Below are 19484 nucleotides of genomic sequence, written 5' to 3' on the forward strand. Positions count from 1 at the left end.
GGCAAAAACCTACATTTAAAGTTTAACCAGTAATATATATATATATTTTTAAATATACAATTTATTCATGAAAGTTAAGTACAAAATTTGCCCACAACAAGCATTAGGCACTCATTCAAGCCTTCAATAGAATACCTTTACCACAATCAATAACGTTAAATCCATTATATAATTTATTAATACTTTTACAAAATATTTTCAATACACACACATACACACACAAACACATAAGTACCATAAGTAATCTCACAATAATTTTGCTTTCTTTTAGACTAAAAACTAAACATTTTGGTGCTGAACTACGTAACCACATAGTTCAAGGACTAAACTGCCAATAATGTAATCTATAAGTTTAGGGCTGACCTTATTAAAAACAAAATATACCTATGTTAATTAGTAAATTATAAAGTCATAAAGTATCACAAGCCTTATAAAAAGGGATAACACACGAAAGCATGTTATACATCCCGACCCTTCTAATTTATAAACTTAAACTCGTTAAACATTAATTATCTAACTTGTTATTTATCTTGTCACTTGACTAATAATACCATATAGTATCAAAACCTAAGTCTAAAACACCCAATATTATTACTTTCTAATTAAGGAAACTTTGTTATGACTCTTGTCACAATATGCAACCATAAGCTCTAATAACATAATTAAGTATATGCTTACTTTGGTCACATGCACGTTTTTATGACACATATTACTTTTAGTGACACACTATATGGATTTAGGAATGTCTATGAGTTGCAGCCGTTTCCCTAATAGCATACAAGACTCTTTAGTGTTTTTATCTTCATGCATACGCATAAGCCAAGGTGAGTTCATGAACTACCTTTTTTCTTAAACTTATTGGTGCATTATTAATCAAGACCGATTTATCTTCCTTAAACAATCCCCGACTTTGTAGCAAAATCATTAACTCCAAAAGGACCCACGGGATATATGGGTAGTACTATCTGGGAGACCCCCGCACACAGTGGGCCTACTTCATGGGACGACCACCCGCTGAATGAAAAAATGTTTATCTTGTGACATATATCCGCGCCATTTGTAACTTATGTTGGGCAGACATAAGTGTAATTTGACCCATACCAATAAGGATATGGGTAAGGGGTATTTATTTTAGATGTTCACGTGTCGTGGACACAGGTTTGATTGTGAACTTGCTTAATGTGCACCATACTATATAGATAATTTATATATGTATATTTTTATAAATTAAACTCATGAACTCACCAACTTTTTAGTTGACTAAATTATTTTAAGCATGTTTTCAGGTACTTTTTATTCGGATATGGAGATTTAAAGTGTTAGACAAGAGTTCGCTTGGAGATAAAAGATCCTTTTAGAAGATTTATGTCGAACCGTATAGCTTAATCTGAAGAAGCCATACATTTTCACTTAATTAGATGGTAGTTGAATTTCTAGCTTTGTAGTTGTGTCAGACATTTGATTGTAACTTTTACCTAGTGTCTGAATACAAATTTGTAACCTTATTTCCGCTGTGTTTTGTTGGGTATTAAATCGTCACATCCAGCCCCCTAGTCGGGGTGCGACACATTGTTTCCAATATTCAAGCTTTGAAACAAATTTTTAAATCTTGCTTCTCTTTCAGCTTGTTTTGTATTTCTTGTTGGTTGCTAGGATCTTCCTCATTCAAGATATGATCATCTTGAACTTCTTGATTGTCTTAATTATCATGTTCTTGATCTTGTCCTGGATTATAACCTTGGTCTTGATCTTGAACTTGATCTTGAACATGTTCATTTTCAATAGTTGAGGGATCCTTAATGAATCTATATTCAGGTCTTTACCAGCAACCTTGGACCACAACATGTCCAAATCAATTTTCTTTTGAGTATTCCTGGATTATATATATATACTGTGTAGGTAGTATTATAAATTTGTGTATGCATAAATAAGAAATCCATACAGAGAAACTCCATATACCCTTTTATATTATAATAACTTACACAAGAAATACATGCATATTACTTACCTAGTAAAAGAGAATATTCTGGTAACTTTGCAATTCCTACACATAATAAACCGAACACTAGAAAAAAATTTCAACACCTACACTAAAAAAAAGGAAAAAGAAAAAAGAAGCTAGTTGATTTTCAACTGTGCATGATTGTTGGGCATATAATAGGGAATCTCAAAAAATTTTTACGTTTCATATTTTAGGCCTTACGCTTCTACCCTTATTGTTGTAAATGAGGAGGTCAAAATGTACAGAAATTACAAGAGTGCCATTTTCTATTTTCCACCATTGATTATACTCCAGATCAATGGTTAAGATCTATTTCTCGCACTTCTCGTTGTAATATCACTTCTCGCATGATCCATCCCTCCCCTCTATATATATATATATATATATATATATATGTGTGTGTGTGTGTGTGTGTGTGTGTGAACAAGAAGAGAAGTTTTAAATGAGTAAATCATTTAGGGGCAATTTCATATACACCCCTACAAATATTGAAAACATCATATATATCCATGCAAAACTAAAAATATCGTATATGCCCTTACAAAGTTATTAATATATCACATATACTCAATTCATCAAAAAATTTAATAAATGACCATATTACTATAGTTTGATTAGATACGATAAAATGTTTTGCAATGTATATCATTCAATGTGACAAATTTTCTTTTGATCTTGTCCACAACTTGTTTTGTAAAAGGTTTCATCAAATTCCTCAGGATAAATCTTGAAGGACTTGATCAACTTCTCAAGATCAAAGAGCCATTATGCTCCATCAACTGCATTGAACTGATTTTCATTGAACACCACATCAGATGATTCAATCACACTCAAATGGTCTTTCACATAGACTCTATATGCTTTTGAGTGTGTTGAATATCCAACAAAGAAGCAATCCAAGGATTTTGATTGAAACTTGTTAAGATAATCCTTGGTGTTGATATTTGCAACCAAATGGCTTGAGAAACTTGATATAGGTCTTTCTTTTAAACAAAATCTCATAGGGAGTTATGAACATAGCAGGCAGTATTGATTGCTTCTGCCCAAAAGGTAATAGGCAGGAAAGCATATGCTAACATGGTCCTTGCATCTTCAATGAGTGTTTTATTTCTTCTCTCTACAACCCCATTCTGTTCAGAAGTTCTAGGGGCAGTGAATTGTTAAATAATTCCTTTTGCATTGCAAAGCTCATCCATTGTCCTATTTTTGAACTCAATACCATTGTCACTCCTCATCACCTTCACCCTTGCATCCAATTGATTCTCAACCCTTTTTACACAACTTTTAATAAGTTCAGCAGCCTTATCTTTGGTACTCAGGAATTAAACCTAAGTATATCTTGAAAAATCATCAATGATCACCAAACAATATCTCTTTCTGCCAATACTTGGTACATTCATAGTACCAAAGAGATCCATATGAAGAATTTGAAGCACTTGATCAATTGTGTTAATGATCTTTGTTTTGTGAGATGACTTGTGATGCTTACCCTTTTGACAAGAAATGCATTTTTCATCAAGTTTGAACTTTATTGTGGGTAAATCAATTACATGCTCACCCTTCACAAGTCTGTTCATGTTATTTTGGTTGACATGACAAAGCTTTTTGTGGCACAATTTGGTTTCATTTTCAGTGGCCTTTAATACAAAACAAGTTCCAACCCTGAAAACTGCATCCTTGATATCTAAATCATACAGGTTGCCATTCCTATGAGCCATCATCATAAGCATATCAGGAGGAATCACAAATTTAGGTTTGAGAATGAAACAATGAGAATCATCAAATCCAACCTTATAACCCTTATCACACATTTGAGAGATGCTCAAAAGGTTATATTTTATTCCTTCCACATAAAAGAAATTATTAAATGACACCTTCCCATTAGTCAAAATTCCTCTGCCTACAATTTTCCCTCCATTTTCATCACATCCAAAAGCAAATGGTCCTTCAAATTTTTCTTCATAGTGTTAGGTCCCCGATTGTAGGTAGATCATTAACAAATTAAGTTATAACTTACACAATAATGTGTTGAAAAGAGAGTTAGTGACGGGTTACTATATTTAGAAAGAAAACCGTTTGATAAAGGTGGAATCAATAACAAACGACTTGGTTACTGAGCAATCAAACAAAGTTAACTAACACACAAGATTCACTCAAAAGATTTCAATTTATATAAAGTTAATCATACAAATGATAATCTATATAGGGTTTCTTGATGGGAAAGTTTGTCCGTACAATTCTAAGAACGACCATCACTTGACAAATATTCTTTCTAATTTCGTATTCAGCTGCTCTCCTTGAGGTGTGCCCTAAATATTCCTTTTATAGGCCTGACACCTAAGGACAGCTGTCATTCCTTCTAGAAACCCTAAATATAACGTACATATTCAAATTACATATTCATAATTATCCTAAGTGTAAAACAAGTCTTCTGGGTAGGCTTTGTAGATATAAACTTCTCCAAGTAGACTTTGGGCTCTTCCTGCCTTGTTAGACTTGGTAACCATGAAGTGTGCCGGGAAACAGTTTTTTCGGGTATGCTTCACTTGGAAAATACTCACCAAGCAAACTTCAATCTTCTTGATTATATCTGACTTTTCCCGACATAAACTTACTAGCAACCTTGTTCTTCAATGGTCTCATCAACTCCTTGCTTGGAATTAGATGATTAGCAAAGTGTGCATGGAAGCACTCTACCCTGCTTGAGTTGAACCCTGCCCGATGTTACTTAAGATATTTCATTAAACATCAAGCTTACCCGGACCACTGTATTCTTAATGAATACCTTGCCCGATCTTCCAATCTCTTGGCTTCAAGAGCTTGGTTAGCCAAGAGCTTACTCTTAATTGAACCTTACTCGGCTATGAAGAACAAACTTGCTTGATATAGAGAACCTTGCCCGGATATACACTAACTAGTGAACCCTGCCTGGTTAAACACTAAAGTGTGAACCCTACCCGGATATCCTCTAAAAAAGACTTCAAGAAGATAACCTTGCCCGATAGGCAAAATATCATGCTCGGCTAAGTAAAACCTTGCTCGGATGTCTTAGGTGTGCCCGGTTCCATACTTAACAATATCTGAGGAGGTTGAGAACATTCCAATCTTCCTTGTAATCAGTTTTGGGTCAAATCTTGACTCAACAATCTCCCCCTAGATTGGAACACCTCAGCTGTCCCAAAACACCTCTATGGTTATTTACACATGATTAAAATACAAATAAAACTAAAGTCAAATTACATATTCAAATAACATAAAAAAGTGATTACATACTCAAAAGCTCTCCGAAGACATTACAAAGTAAAGCCTATTCTAAAGATCTTGTCTTTTCCTTGCGTTGTAGGCGGCTTGTCTTCTGTTGACTATCTCTGATACAGCTCTTTGCTGAAAGACAGAGAATCTGGTGATGAGGGTTACTCTCAGGTATGTGTAAATCCCTTATGTTTGTCAGATCTTCATTGTGAAGGCAAGTCAGGTCATCATCTCTTTTGATTATCCCCAAAATAAGCCCATCAGAATTTCTTAGTACATAATGACCATTATCTTCTTTGTATTAAATTATCGCAATGATTCCATTCTTCTGCACTGTATAATTGGGATATCTCATTCTCCTTTCAGAGCTGATGCAGGTATTCATGTTTGACACAGGATTCTTATCTTTGACCCTCATCTGGTAATACAATTCAGCATTGGTCATCTTTTTCATCTTTGCAATCCTTCTATTCTTGTCAAGTTGGATCATTTTCCAGCTCTTCTTTTCTTTAAAAAACAGGAATTCCTTGTCAGATTTATCTCTCAGGAATTTAGATAGATCATTTGTTGTCTACCTGCCAACTAACTTCTGTGTCTATAATCATAAGAATTAAGTTTAGCCATTCTTTCCAATTGCTCTTCAGTGAATTCAGCAAAATCACTTCTAATGACTATATCTCTCATCAGTCTGCTTTCCATAAACACTTTTAACGACTCAGAGACTTAATCATAGAAGAGAGATCTTGGAAGATCTACACTGGATTGTGGTCTTGATGTTCTTTGTGATCCAGTTCTACTAGATTCTCCTCTACCTGCTTGTTGATGTCTTCTTGAAATTGGGGGTCTGAATGGAATAGATTTCATTGGTTTGCTGGGCCCCAAATTGAAAGTTTTGATAAAGATTGACTCCACCATTTTAGGTGGGAGGTTAATGAGGTCTCCAAAGTTTTGTCCTGTCTCTTTAGAGAGAATAATCATCATTTTCTCTATCTTAGGATTGTTTGACAATCCTGCAGGTACAAACCTTCCATCAACAAAGCTTCTAGGGTTCTAACCCTCCCTCAGAACTTTTTCCCACTCTGCCATTTGTATGTAGAAAAGTTCTTTCAAGTCTTCCTTTTCTAAGGCATCAAAAGTGGCTTCATCCATTCCCCTCTAGTTTATCATTATACCCCTCAATATCTTAATCATTTCTTAATTTTCCTAAGGGATTATTGGTTCATCTTCTGGTTTAGGATTTAATTCCTCTGGGATTGGGGTTTCAACAACAGTTGCCTCTACTGATTTTTCTTTTTCAGCCTCTTGTTTCTTCCTCAAAGTTGTAAATCTTCTCTTCTTCTTGGCGGGCTCTTATTCAGCTTTTGACTGTTCATCAAGTGGCTCTGGTTGTAGCCTTTTGAGTTTTTCTTTTCTTTTCATTTTGTTGAAAATTGTATCAACTAAGGCCTTATCAAATCCTTCAACCATTCCAGGTTTCATCCCTTTCTCCAACAAGTAGCCACATTTTCCTGCAAATCTTTCTTTCAAAGCTTCAAGCTTTTTAGCCTCTTCATTTTCTTTAACAAATTTCTCTTTTATCTCTTCCCTTTTGTCTTCATAGGCTTCTCTCAACTTGTCAATCTTAAAATGAGATAAATCATTGTCAAAATACCCATGAGTTCTCAAATAGTATATGTATTCTGGGCATCCCTGTTCTTTTGTTGTATCAACATCTCAATTGTATCTCTCTCTTTGTTCAATCTTTTCTCCAGTTCATCATCATTCAAGTCAGCTAAGCTCTCAAAGCTTATGCCATATTTTCTCAGCTTCACAATCAAATGATTTTTCCTTTTAGCATCTAAAAGACTTTGCTCAATGTTTGCCCTCTGTTCACCAGTCACTGTAACTTGTGGGGACATAACATTAGCAGCTTCAATATTCTTTCCCTGATGATCATCATTGTCATTATCAGTTTCATCAGAGTCATCCTCCTCCTCAGTTGTATCATTAACAGCATCTATTTTTGGTTCATCAAGAGTTTTCTCTTCAGGGATTAGTACATTGGGGACTCCTTGCACATATTCATCAGGCTTTAAAGTTTGAAAAGGTATTTCCCTTATTGGACTTGCCTCATCATCAGGAGTCTCTACAAAGTATTTATTCTGATCATCCCATCTCCCTTTCTTGGCAGACTCAGCTCTTTCAACTAGTTTAAATGATTCTGGTTTGTCCCTTTTTCTTGAGTATTTCTTTCCATACTTGGGATCATCCACACACTCCCATTCATCTGGGTTCTGTCTAGTATCATCTTTAATCTGTTGAGCCCATTTCTTTGCAGCCATTGAGGCAATAGATTCGCCCATTTCTTCTTCCACATTTAAGTCTATATTCACACTGGTTGGTTTAGCTGTTTAAGTTGATTCCTTTGGTGGTTGACTTTGACGTTGAAACATGCTAACCACCATTGCCAAAGAGTTGTCAACTTCCTCAACTATTTTTAACTTAATCAAAGCTTCAATTACATCTTGATCATCAGCCTGTTCTTCATTAATCATTTTTGCAACATTGGCTTGGCTGATCAAATCTTCCTATACTGCTATCTCCTCAGGAGTCAGGGTTTGGGCTAGTATTTCCCTATCCCTTATTTCTCTTACAACATTTTCCAACTTTCTTCTTGCTTCAGCAGCAGCTTCTTCCTCTTCTTTGAATAAAATTTCTTTCTCAGGATTTGCCTTAACAGGCTCTTCTTCAAAAACCTTTGCCTTACCTTTTTCTATTCTCCTTTGTTCATCTTCTTCAACATCAAAATGTTAATAATCATCAATTTCTTTTTCAAGAGTTTCTAATTCTGGATCAAACTCTACCCTCTTGGAGCTTTCAGGTTGGTCAGTTTCAGTAATAGGCTCCTCAGTAGCAGTGTTTCCCTCATATATTACATCAGTTTGAGTTTCTGTTAACACATTAGTGATCACATTATCTTCATCATTTCTCTTTTCAATTCCTTCTTCTGCCTCCTCTTCATCACTCTCACCATCATCCTCTTCTCTCCATACAACATTCATGATCTCATCATTAACATTGTAATTTTCTTCTCCTACATCAGATTTATCAGCTTCATTCTCATCATCCTCCATCCTTCTTTCATCACTTTCCGCCTCATCATCATAGGCATTCAGAATACTTGTTAACCCATCAAAATTCACTCCTGCATCCTTCATCACTACATCCTCAACATTAACAGTAGCAACAGTTGGCAAAATTATATTCTCCCCCTATTTTGGGGTAACTGAGGTCTTCTCAACCTCCTGCTCCAAGGATTGAATTTTCATCATAGCCCGGGCCAACTTGTCCAATAGCAACACATTTTCCTTAGTCACCTCCTCATTTCTCTCCCATAGCTTAGCATTTTCCAGCATTAGATCAAGGTTTCTTTGAAATAGCAAGTTTGTGTCAGGAGGGGTTATTGGTGGTAAGGTAGAGAAAAGATTAGGTTCAGATTGGTCTTGAGTGGTGGTTTGAGTGATTGTTGGGTTGATGGTCAATGTGGGTGGGATAGATGATTCAGGTGGGTTTTGGGTATGGATAGGTGTAGGCTGGATAGTAGGGATTGTTTGTGGTGGTGATTGGGTATGGGGTGGGCATGGAATAAATGTATCAGTTTGGATTGGGCTGTTGGTTGGTGGTGTTTGTGGTGGTGGGGATATTTGAGTGCATGTTTCAATTTGGTTTTGGTTTAAAGTTTGGGTTGGGGATTGTGGTAATTGTGGTTGTGGTGATGTATGTGGTGATTGGTTAAGGATGGGTAATGGTGAATGTGGTGGTGATGGTATAGGTTGGGCAATGGGTAGTGGTGATTGTGGTGGTAATAGTATAGGTTGGTTCCCCCCCCCCCCTAATCTTGTGCATCAACAATCATGGCTCCTCCAGCCCCTCCTTCATCTCAATCATCATCATCATCTTCATCTTCATCCTCCAACTCATCATCCTCCTCTGAGCTCAGCTCAGGAACTGGCATTAACATCCAAGTCAAGGTTCAATAACCATGGCAAAATCTCAAACGGAATGTTTGGATTAAATTTGTCACCAATTCCCAGATTTTTAATTCGTTTGAATGTGTTGGGATTTTGCAAAACATGAGTAGTGCCAATATTAGGTAAATCACGCAACTCCCTGTTAAAGATTATCTGCAGATACCTGGGATATTGCAGAAACCTATCCTTCTAAGCCTTCTTCAGATTTGCTACCATTCCTTCTAAAATCATCTTGGAGAAATTGAATGGTAGGTCATAAAGGATTGCAACTATGTCATTTGCTAAATCCCGACTCATTAGAGTCCATGAGCCTTTCCTCGGAGCAAATCCTTGAACCACATGGTGAATCAGAAATCTGTATATCAAAGGGAGCATTCCCTTCTGAAATTGCCCATCATGTATTGTCCCCTAGTATCCCATAGTCTGTTCAAAAATCCTCAGAAGGTAATCAGTATTGAAGTTGATATGATTGTGGTCGTCATCGTGTAATTGCAAGCATCTTCTGATCATTTGTTTCATCATTAGAATTTCTTGTCTTGCCACTGTGGATTTAATAATTCGACCATTAACGTCATCATACAGTGTTGCTGAGCGCTAGAAATCCAGTGAATGATTTCTATAAATGACTAGGCACTCGGTGAACATTTGATCATTGTTCGCCATATCTGTTCTTCGACAAGTTTATAACCAAAACACAAAAACATAGTCTTAGCATATAGATCCATAATTAAAGCCCATTATAGTTTAATAGTGATAGGAAAACACATTATTGTTACTTACCGAGTCGGAATTAGAGGGCTGGTTAAAGTTAGGGTTTGGATTAAAATGAATGCGATAATTCGGTTTAGGTTTCTTTGAGAGTAAGCAGTTGCAGTGGAAGGAGAGAGAGAGGGAAAAATAATGTTGAAAAATATCTCTAACTCCCTCTTATATACCATTTGAAAGTGGGTTTTAAATGCATTTTGTCGTGTAGTGAGTTATTAGATGTCAAACATAATAATTTTGACCATTTAAAAACTGTAACAGCTAAACCTTACCCGATAGAATCAAAGTGTCAAACCTTACCCGATAGAATCAAAGTGTCAAACTGTAACACCCCGTAACCGCAGCGGAAACGTAACCGGGGCGCCACAGACACCTCTGATATCAACCACATTGTTTATAAAGAAAACTGAATACATTAATATACTTCAAATTACATTATCTCATAATTCATTACCGTCTAGGTGATACACACATCATGCAATACGATACATAATTCTATTTATTATAATGTATCCTAACGTCCCGCACGCAAATCTTACACACATCAAGCACTTAGCACGTAAGCAATCACTTCATCTTAATTCATGTACCCGGCATTAAATATAACGTAACTATTGTCTACCGGTTAGGGCATACCTGGTTTCGTCGGAATCGTTACATTCTCCCCCCGTTAAGAAATTTCGTCCTCGAAATTTTACACACCCACTATCCCCTTCCGAGAGAAAGGTGGGGGTTTTTCCTTCAGGATTCACCCTCGTGTTACCAGGTATAATCTGGTCCTCGCTGTGAATTCCACTTAATCTTAATCAATAAAGCTTGGTGTGTCAAAACTGTTTAGTTTTCCCGTCTACTATCTCTACGGAATTATTTATGATATCAGGCATGTCTTCTATGAGTACCTCCATTACTGGCATTTTCGTTGCCTCTTCGCTTAGGTACTTTTCAATCCATATACATGGCAAACATCATGTATAGTACTTAGCCCCTGGAGTACTTTAATCGATAAACTAAATGACCAATCATGGAGATAGTCTCATGAGGTCCAATATATTAAGGAGCTATTTTCGGTTTTGCCAAACCTCATATCACCTCTCTAAGGTGATGCCTTAAAATGCCTTGTCACCTCTTTCCAGTGACAATGGTTTCTTTGAATGTTGGCATAAATCCTATGCCAATCTCGCGCTGCTTTCAACTTATCTTAAATATTATAAATCCGATTGGTTGTTTTTCGAATCGATTCAAATCTTATGGCTTGAGTGACGCCCATTTTCAATTTAACAAATTGGTGATAATTACTTCACCCATAGAAAGCTTCAAGCTCTCGATGCTTCCTTCCCCGCCTTCCAATAATGGAAGTAGGATGACTATTTCGATCTGAGATAATTGAAAATGGTACTCCACGACGAGATACCGTTTCACCATCATGAACTTGGGCGAGAGTTCATTGTGGTAATCGTCATGGATTGGGATGAAATGCGAGGATTGGTTAATCGATCCGCGATTACCCAATTTACATCATGCCTTTGATATACCTTGGGAATTTGCGTCCTGAAATCCATTGTAATCTATTCCCACTATCATTGGCGAATTTTCTGTCGTTGTGGCGTTCCCTAGGGTTTTCGGTGTGCAGCCTTATCTCTTGCATAACTTAAATATTCACCAACATACGTAATCATATCTTTCTCCAAACTCGGCCATTAATAAAATCCTTTCAGATATTCGTATCATCAATAGTCTAATCCGATCCCGGATGTATGGAATATTTCGATCTATACGCTTCGTCCATGATTAATTCACGAAGGTCATGGAGGGTCGGGATCCAAATCCGATTTTTGAAATAGAGAATTTCGTCCACGCGCTGTTCGAAATTCTTCTCATTGCCGTAAAGTCCCTCCTTTTCCAATCGTTCCTCTTTCAACGCCTCATGTTGAGCGACTCGAATCAGGTCTGAAAGGTTCGACTGGACTATCATCCCCAGCGCTCGCACTCACAATGGCTTAACCCGATCTTTCCTACTCAAGGCATCGGCTACGACGTTAGCCTTGCAGGGGTGATAACGGATGTCACAGTCATAATCGCTTCACAACTCGACCCATCTTCGTTGAATGTGAGACTGCGGTCTCTTATCATCTATAAAATTTGTACATTTGCGTCGTACAAAGGATTATGAGTTGGGTAATGCTACAAATTCTTCAATAAGCCGCTGTTAGTCTCCGGCTAGTCCTAAAAATTGGCACATTTCCTTTGGCGTCTTGGGTGACTGCCAATTTAAATGGTTTCTACCTTATTTGGATCTATGTGAAATCCTTGTTGCTTTACAACATTACCAAGGGATTATGCTTTCTGTATTCAAAATCACATTTCGAGAACTTCGCGTACATCTCCTCTTGCTTTAACACTTCCACAATTTTCCTTAACCGTCGTTCGTGCTCTTCTTTACGTTGCAAATATATCAAAATATCATCAATGAATGCTATGACAAATTTGTCAAAATAAAGTTTACAGACTCGGTTAATGAGTTCCATGAACACTGCCGGTGCATTTGTTAGCCCGAACGGCATAATTAAGAATTCATAATGGCCGTAACGAGTCCGAAACGCTGTTGTTGCAACGTCCTCCTCTTGGATTTTTCATTTGGTGATAACTATATCTAAGATCAATTTCTAAAAATAAATCGCCCCTTGCAGTTGGTTAAACAGATCATTTACTTCGAAGAAGTGAATACCTATTCTTGATCGTCACTTAATTCAATTCTCCCTAATCAATACATATCCTAACACTTCCGTCCTTCATTTCCCAAATAACACTGGTGCACCCCATGGTGACTAACTAGGTCGTATAAAACCTTATCCAACAATTCTTGCATTTCAGTTGGTGCAAGTCGGTAGGGTGCTTTAGCAACAGGGCCAGCTTGAGGCATTATATCGATTCTGAATTCGACCCGTCGGGTTGGCGGTAATTCAGGAAGTTCTTCTGGGAAAACTTCTGGATATCTACGTAACACCGAAACATCTTCTATATGTTTTCTTTTAAATACTTTTCTCTGTATCTAATCGCTTCATCGTCCGAAAGAGAGCTTCTAATCATCTTCTTTTCATATTTGATTTCAGCTTCATGTTGAGTTAGCCAATCCATGTTAACTATTACGTCAAAACTTCCTAACTTTACTGGTCGTAGGTCAATAAGGAAAGGTTAATCGTTCAGAATAATAGGACAATTCCGAACAATTTAGTTAACCATTAGGGATTTACCGTTAGCGATTCTACGGTATAGGGTTCTATAGTTTCACTAATCGGTATCTTTCCAAATGATAGGAGGTCAATAGGAACTAACTTTTATCGATGACCGTAAAAATATCACTGAAGCCTATTGATTTAAAACTACCACATACTTAATACCACCTTTGGATCATGACGTGTTTTATTCGAATTACTCACAAAAGCACGGCTCCTTGCTTGATCAGAGGTTGATGCTTGTCATGAGGTTCGTCTTCCAACGACACCTTGGTTCAACTTTGGGCAATCTCTCTTGAAACGTTCTGTACTGCCACATTCATAGCAAGTACAACTGTTTGGCATAATTTGATTTCTTTGGATGGATTGTTATTGAAACTGTTGGGTTCGGAGTGTTTGTACACGAATGGGTTGGGGTTGCCGGTTCACAAGGCTTCAATTGGTTCTACAATTGGGGCATTACGTCCATCTTTACCATACCTGTGGCCTACTATCACTCGACATTCTTCTTCCTGCCGATAACCATATTATCCACATTTAGGGAAGGACCCTTCATGCGGTTCATGTTTTCACACCAGAACTAGTCTTTAGTATAATTCTGGGTTGTAGGACCTACCTACTTATTCAAAAGCCTATCTTGCACTATACCTTTATCATTTCTCTTCTTTAACACTCGACGTATCACCTAACGTCCTTCCAGTCCGCTTCCCATAGAGTCAAATATATCAGTGCTGGCTTGTGACACAACCCTTTCAAAGGTTGTATATTTTACAGGATTGACTATACTCCTTATCGATGGAGTTAGTCCCCAATATAGCGCTCACTTCGCTTAGTTTCAGGAGTAATTAGCCATGTTATCAGACATGACAATTCCTTCAAACGATTAGCGTGTTCTAAGTGATCAGCACACAACATTTCTATCTTCCATAGTTCAGTTTCCAATCTCTGAACTTAATTACTCGAATAAAAGTGCTCTAGCCCAAGAATTTTAAATTCTGACCATATCATCTGAGTTATAATTTTCTAACTATAATTTTGTACCATCGTGTTCCATCACGATACAACATAATCTACCAACATATCTGTAGCATATTTCACTACACAATGTTCTAGACTCTTACCAATATCCTTAACCACTTTGATCTTTTCTATCCACTCGCTAATCTATTCCTCCCTTTACCCTCAGTAAACTATTAATAATTTCTTTAACACAACCAACAAACATATCCTTCATACCGGATCTAATTCATTACGACTACTATTCATGTTTAGTTTATAACTAATAGTTGTAGTCATAATAGTATTCGGTGGAACATTATCACTCTTAGTAATAACACTAAGAATTGAAATATTCACAATCATGTGATTGCTCGATCTATAATTCTGCGATCACATTTGCATCAACACTAGCAGTGATCTGTGATACAACATTCGGTATCATCGTCTGCTATCTTTGAGCAATCAACTGAATCATATCAATCTCCATCATTGGAGTTACTCTTTTTATATCATTCTGCCGTACTCATCCCGTACGCAGTAATCAATACTAATCTCACTGTATAGCTCGTTACCAGCTCAATCATAACAGCAGGTACACATACACACCAAATATTATCATACATATTACACATACCAGTATCTAGTATATATGTCTCACAAATATAATAATATATGGACTTAACCTGATGTCGGTTAACGTTTAAATATGTTTCATAACCCTTGTCACCAACTGACATATAGATCTTTCTCAACAAAGATTAATGTTTAATATGCTTGATTTCAATATCCTTCTGCATGTCAGCATAATCGATACATGCTCACCGTGAGCACCAAACGATTACGTACCACGGAGTTATAATATCCGTGTCTATTTGTATATCCGGTATACACGGTATACCACCTACGAACGAACAACCAACTATGCTATAATGATTCCAACACATCTTTGTGTATGGGTAATCATTCTACTCGAGTATACCTGGGTATAGGCATCTAACGGATGTAAGGATAACATAGGGAGTTGCAAGGTTCAATGTCCTCAGGCGTTCTCGGTTCGCTAAAATCGGTAATTCTCGATCTGGAGGTGGTATGTCTCATAGGTTTGAGAGTGAGAAATACATATATATATTTCTATATATATTATTTTTATCTGCTCATTTATTATCAAATTTATTATTATTATTATTATTATTATTATTATTATTATTTTATTTATTTATTTATTTATTTATTTATTTTTACACTAATGGAATAGGAATGGGTTCAGGTACAGATCCGTCCGTACGTGAGGGTCGGCTGTTCGGGTGAACATAAGGGGTTATTAGGATATACGGTACCGGTGTTGGTAGAGTAAGGGATTTATCAGTTTTGGTTGTGAGTGACGGTTACTAGATATTTCTGGTTAATGTCAAACAGGAGATCTAATTTGGTACTATCATAACAATGGCCCGATAAGTCAGACTTATCATCAACCGATACTCTAGAAATTTCAGCATCCTCGGTACTTTTATTATTTCATCCCCCGGTTCCTTATCCGGGTCCTATTTCTCAATACATGTACCCACAAGATATGTACATACATATATATATACACCTTAGCACGCATAAATAATATTATATACTTTACACATATGTTGCCATTTTTACCTATTAATGTACCCCGTGACTTCCCCTTAATTCCCTCGTGCGGACAAGTCTGTTATTATGTTCCGGACCATAATAACTCACTTGTCCATCCAAGTTCATCCAGATCTCGTCACTATAAATTATTAGTTGATATTCAGATCCTATGATACTTGAGATACTGGTTATATTTTAGGTATCTTTTAAAGACATCCTAATTCTTTATAACCAATGGCTCTGATACCAAGTTTTGTAACACCCCGTAACCGCAGCGGAAACGTAACCGGGGCGCCACAGACACCTCTGATATCAACCACATTGTTTATAAAGAAAACTGAATACATTAATATACTTCAAATTAAATTATCTCATAATTCATTACCGTCTAAGTGATACACACATAATGCAATACGATACATAATTCTATTTATTATAATGTATCCTAACGTCCCGCACGCAAATCTTACACACATCAAGCACTTAGCACGTAAGCAATCACTTCATCTTAATTGTACCTGAAAAGCAGGTGAGAAAACGGGTCAACTACGAATAGTTGGTGAGTTTCACAATTCAAGTAAACCATGATAAATCATTATCATAAAATAATATTATTATCGATGTAATTATGCTGAGCCCACAAGTGAAACCTCTGACTATCACACACAACCCCCGTGGCATATCCCCCGCCCACGGACCTGCCCCACACCGCCATGCCTAACATTGCATAGCAAAATAAATAACAACAAAATTGACATGTGCAACTGGGTGGGAAACATCAGCAAATCCATGCCGGACCAGTTGGGTTTGTCAGAACAATAGTACTATCCACACTCTACCGGCTTTCAGTTAATCACTAGTGTTCCGGGGCTTTAGAATGTTAGCAACTCAGACAATTACCATCTTAGTACATTTCTGTACGATTCCCGTACAATAAAATATATATAAATCCACGCAAATCCATGCGTTCAATATGTACTTAAACATTTCAGGAGTAACATGCTTCCGCCACGGGAAAATATTTAAAAACAATTTAGAAAAAGGGGCTCGTGAAACTCACCTTAGCACATGCAAGCAGGTAACAACAGTCATTATCAGTTAACATGTCCAATCTGTAATATGATTCTTACGATCGTTACTATACAATTACTATTAATATAACTTTAACCGTGTTAACCGGTACATCTGGGGACACTGTTAACCCAGTACTGTACCCATTCCGGGGGCAATGTTAGCCCAGAATGTCACACCCTCAAAATCCACTAACGGAGTTTTACCGTCAGAGGGTGTGAACTGGCAGGATCGGAATCATTAGTTATAACCAAACCAAAGAAAAACGTTTAAATGAAAGTAAGTGCGGAAGCGTAAAACCTTAATTCAAAAGTTGCGTCACGCAGGACGACTTAAAACCAAATGTAACTGTTAAAATTAAGTTTGCAGAATAAAAGTGTTTTCATTAATGCATGCTCCTAAACCGCGCGCCCGCCTCGGCTACCTAAGAATAACATACTAAAAGTGTCAACACAAGGTTGGTGAGTTCACAAGTAAAATAAGGTAAATCGTTTAGCGTTTTGCGTAACCTCGTTACGACGTTTAAATGTTGCGTAACCCCGTTACGACGTTTGAGTGTGTAACCACGTTACAGCGTTTGAGTGTGTAACCACGTTACAGCGTTTGAGTGTGTAACCACGTTACAGCGTTTAAGTGTGTAACCACGTTACAGCGTTTAAGTGTTTTGCATTACCAGATAGTGTTATGTCAAATTATATATCGATAGGTAGCTAATCTATACAACAAGTATCGCTAAGTGGTTCGCGACCGAAGCTGACTGTTTATCAAGTGCCCGTCACCAGGTCCTCCAGACCATGGTAAGTGTTAGCCAAAATTTACACCCACTCAACCTCCAGTTGAGCTTAGCGTCGGGTGGGGTTTGTCAAACCCAGTAGTACTACCCAAAAGTGACTCGCTATTCCAAATATTAACCGGTCCGATGTGTGGGACTTCAAATGTTACGTATGCCGCTTAGCCTTTACAAGTGATATATAATTTATAACAAAATCTTTCATATGCGTTTATCTCAGAAAATATGTTTATCGGAGTATGTTATCTCCCCCAAGTGAAAAACGTTTGAAAACAGTTTAAGAGTGGGGTAAGTGAACTCACTGTTTGCGAAGAATATCCGATCTAGATCACCGAGTGATGCGCGTCGTAGAAAACTCTCTAGCGTTCTAAAATAACAAAGAGATTTTCTAAGTATCGGAATGTTTAACGAGTCTCTAGACTCGGCACATAATACCTATGCACGTAACGGATTTCGTGTTTCGTTTGTGAATCGTGTGTGACTTAAACAAGTACAATTGTGATACGATACATGAGTGAGCAATTACTTTCGTGTCACGTACTAATACATACTTTACTAGCAATTATCCCCGTAAGGGCATTTTGGTCAACAAACAAAATTAACTAACCATTATTCCCCATAAGGGCAATTTGGTCAATTCATGGCAATCAATTAGCAACTATTCCCCGCAAGGGTATTTTGGTCAAAACATAACAAATATACAAAAACTATCATATTTCATGCATTTTTACACAACTCAGCAGTTAGTTTCATTATGACAGAATTTCTACTTGAAAGATTGTACTATTTCACCTATCATAACGTCTCAATTAATTCACCAAAAATCACCACAGAAGCATACATATCTTAGGTTTCCAGAACATATTTTATATTATTTTTATTCCACATATTTTTCTTATAATGACCAAAACATTACAGCAAACTCATATCAGTCAGATTCATGCGCAACAGAATGTTATTTGCAATTCCCGTTAAACGAAAAATCCAATAAATGCAAGACCACTTGGGTTAGGTTCCTAACTCAATAAGTCAACTTCCAGAAGTGGAAACAACCCAATTGGCCTCGTAGATCATGAGATATAATATTTACAAAACAACCTAACAGCAGGTCTAACAACTCAGCTTTGCATCACGTTTTTGTAAAATCATAAAAGTATACTTCCACTTATCCAAAAATTACGAATTTATACTTCATAGAAACTAGACTCAACCTAGTTTACTGCAGTACCCACAATATCAATCAATTTTCACGTTTACACTTCGTTACAGTCAGTTAAACATCGTATATACGTTCTGTCCAGAATCTGTTCACATCAAAACTCATCATAATAACAATCTATGAACTATCATGCATCCATATAACCCTCTAGACACTATAACTACTATCCATGCATATCAATCACACCATACATACAAGATTAGGGTTTGTGTTTTAATTCAAATCAAGAACAACAATCAATCATGTATCAATATCAATCTAGTTATCAATCATCATCAATTAAATCAAGAATCACATGAATATCATAATACCAAGAAATCAGCCATAAAGGTTTACAATTAACCCAATAAAACTAACAATTAAACATAGAGGATACATAGAATAGTTGTGTATACCTTCCTAGCACCTTAATCTTCAATCAAACTTGAAAGATCTTGATTGTGTGTGTGTGTATATTAATCGATCTCAAGGAAATAAAGGGAGGGGATGGCTGCCGATTTTTGTAGGGGAATAGGTAGGAGGT

Source organism: Bidens hawaiensis, unplaced genomic scaffold (assembly GCF_021521415.1).
Source record: "Bidens hawaiensis isolate Kalapana, Puna unplaced genomic scaffold, B.hawaiensis_p1.1 tig00419434_1, whole genome shotgun sequence".
Taxonomy (NCBI): Eukaryota; Viridiplantae; Streptophyta; class Magnoliopsida; order Asterales; family Asteraceae; genus Bidens; species Bidens hawaiensis.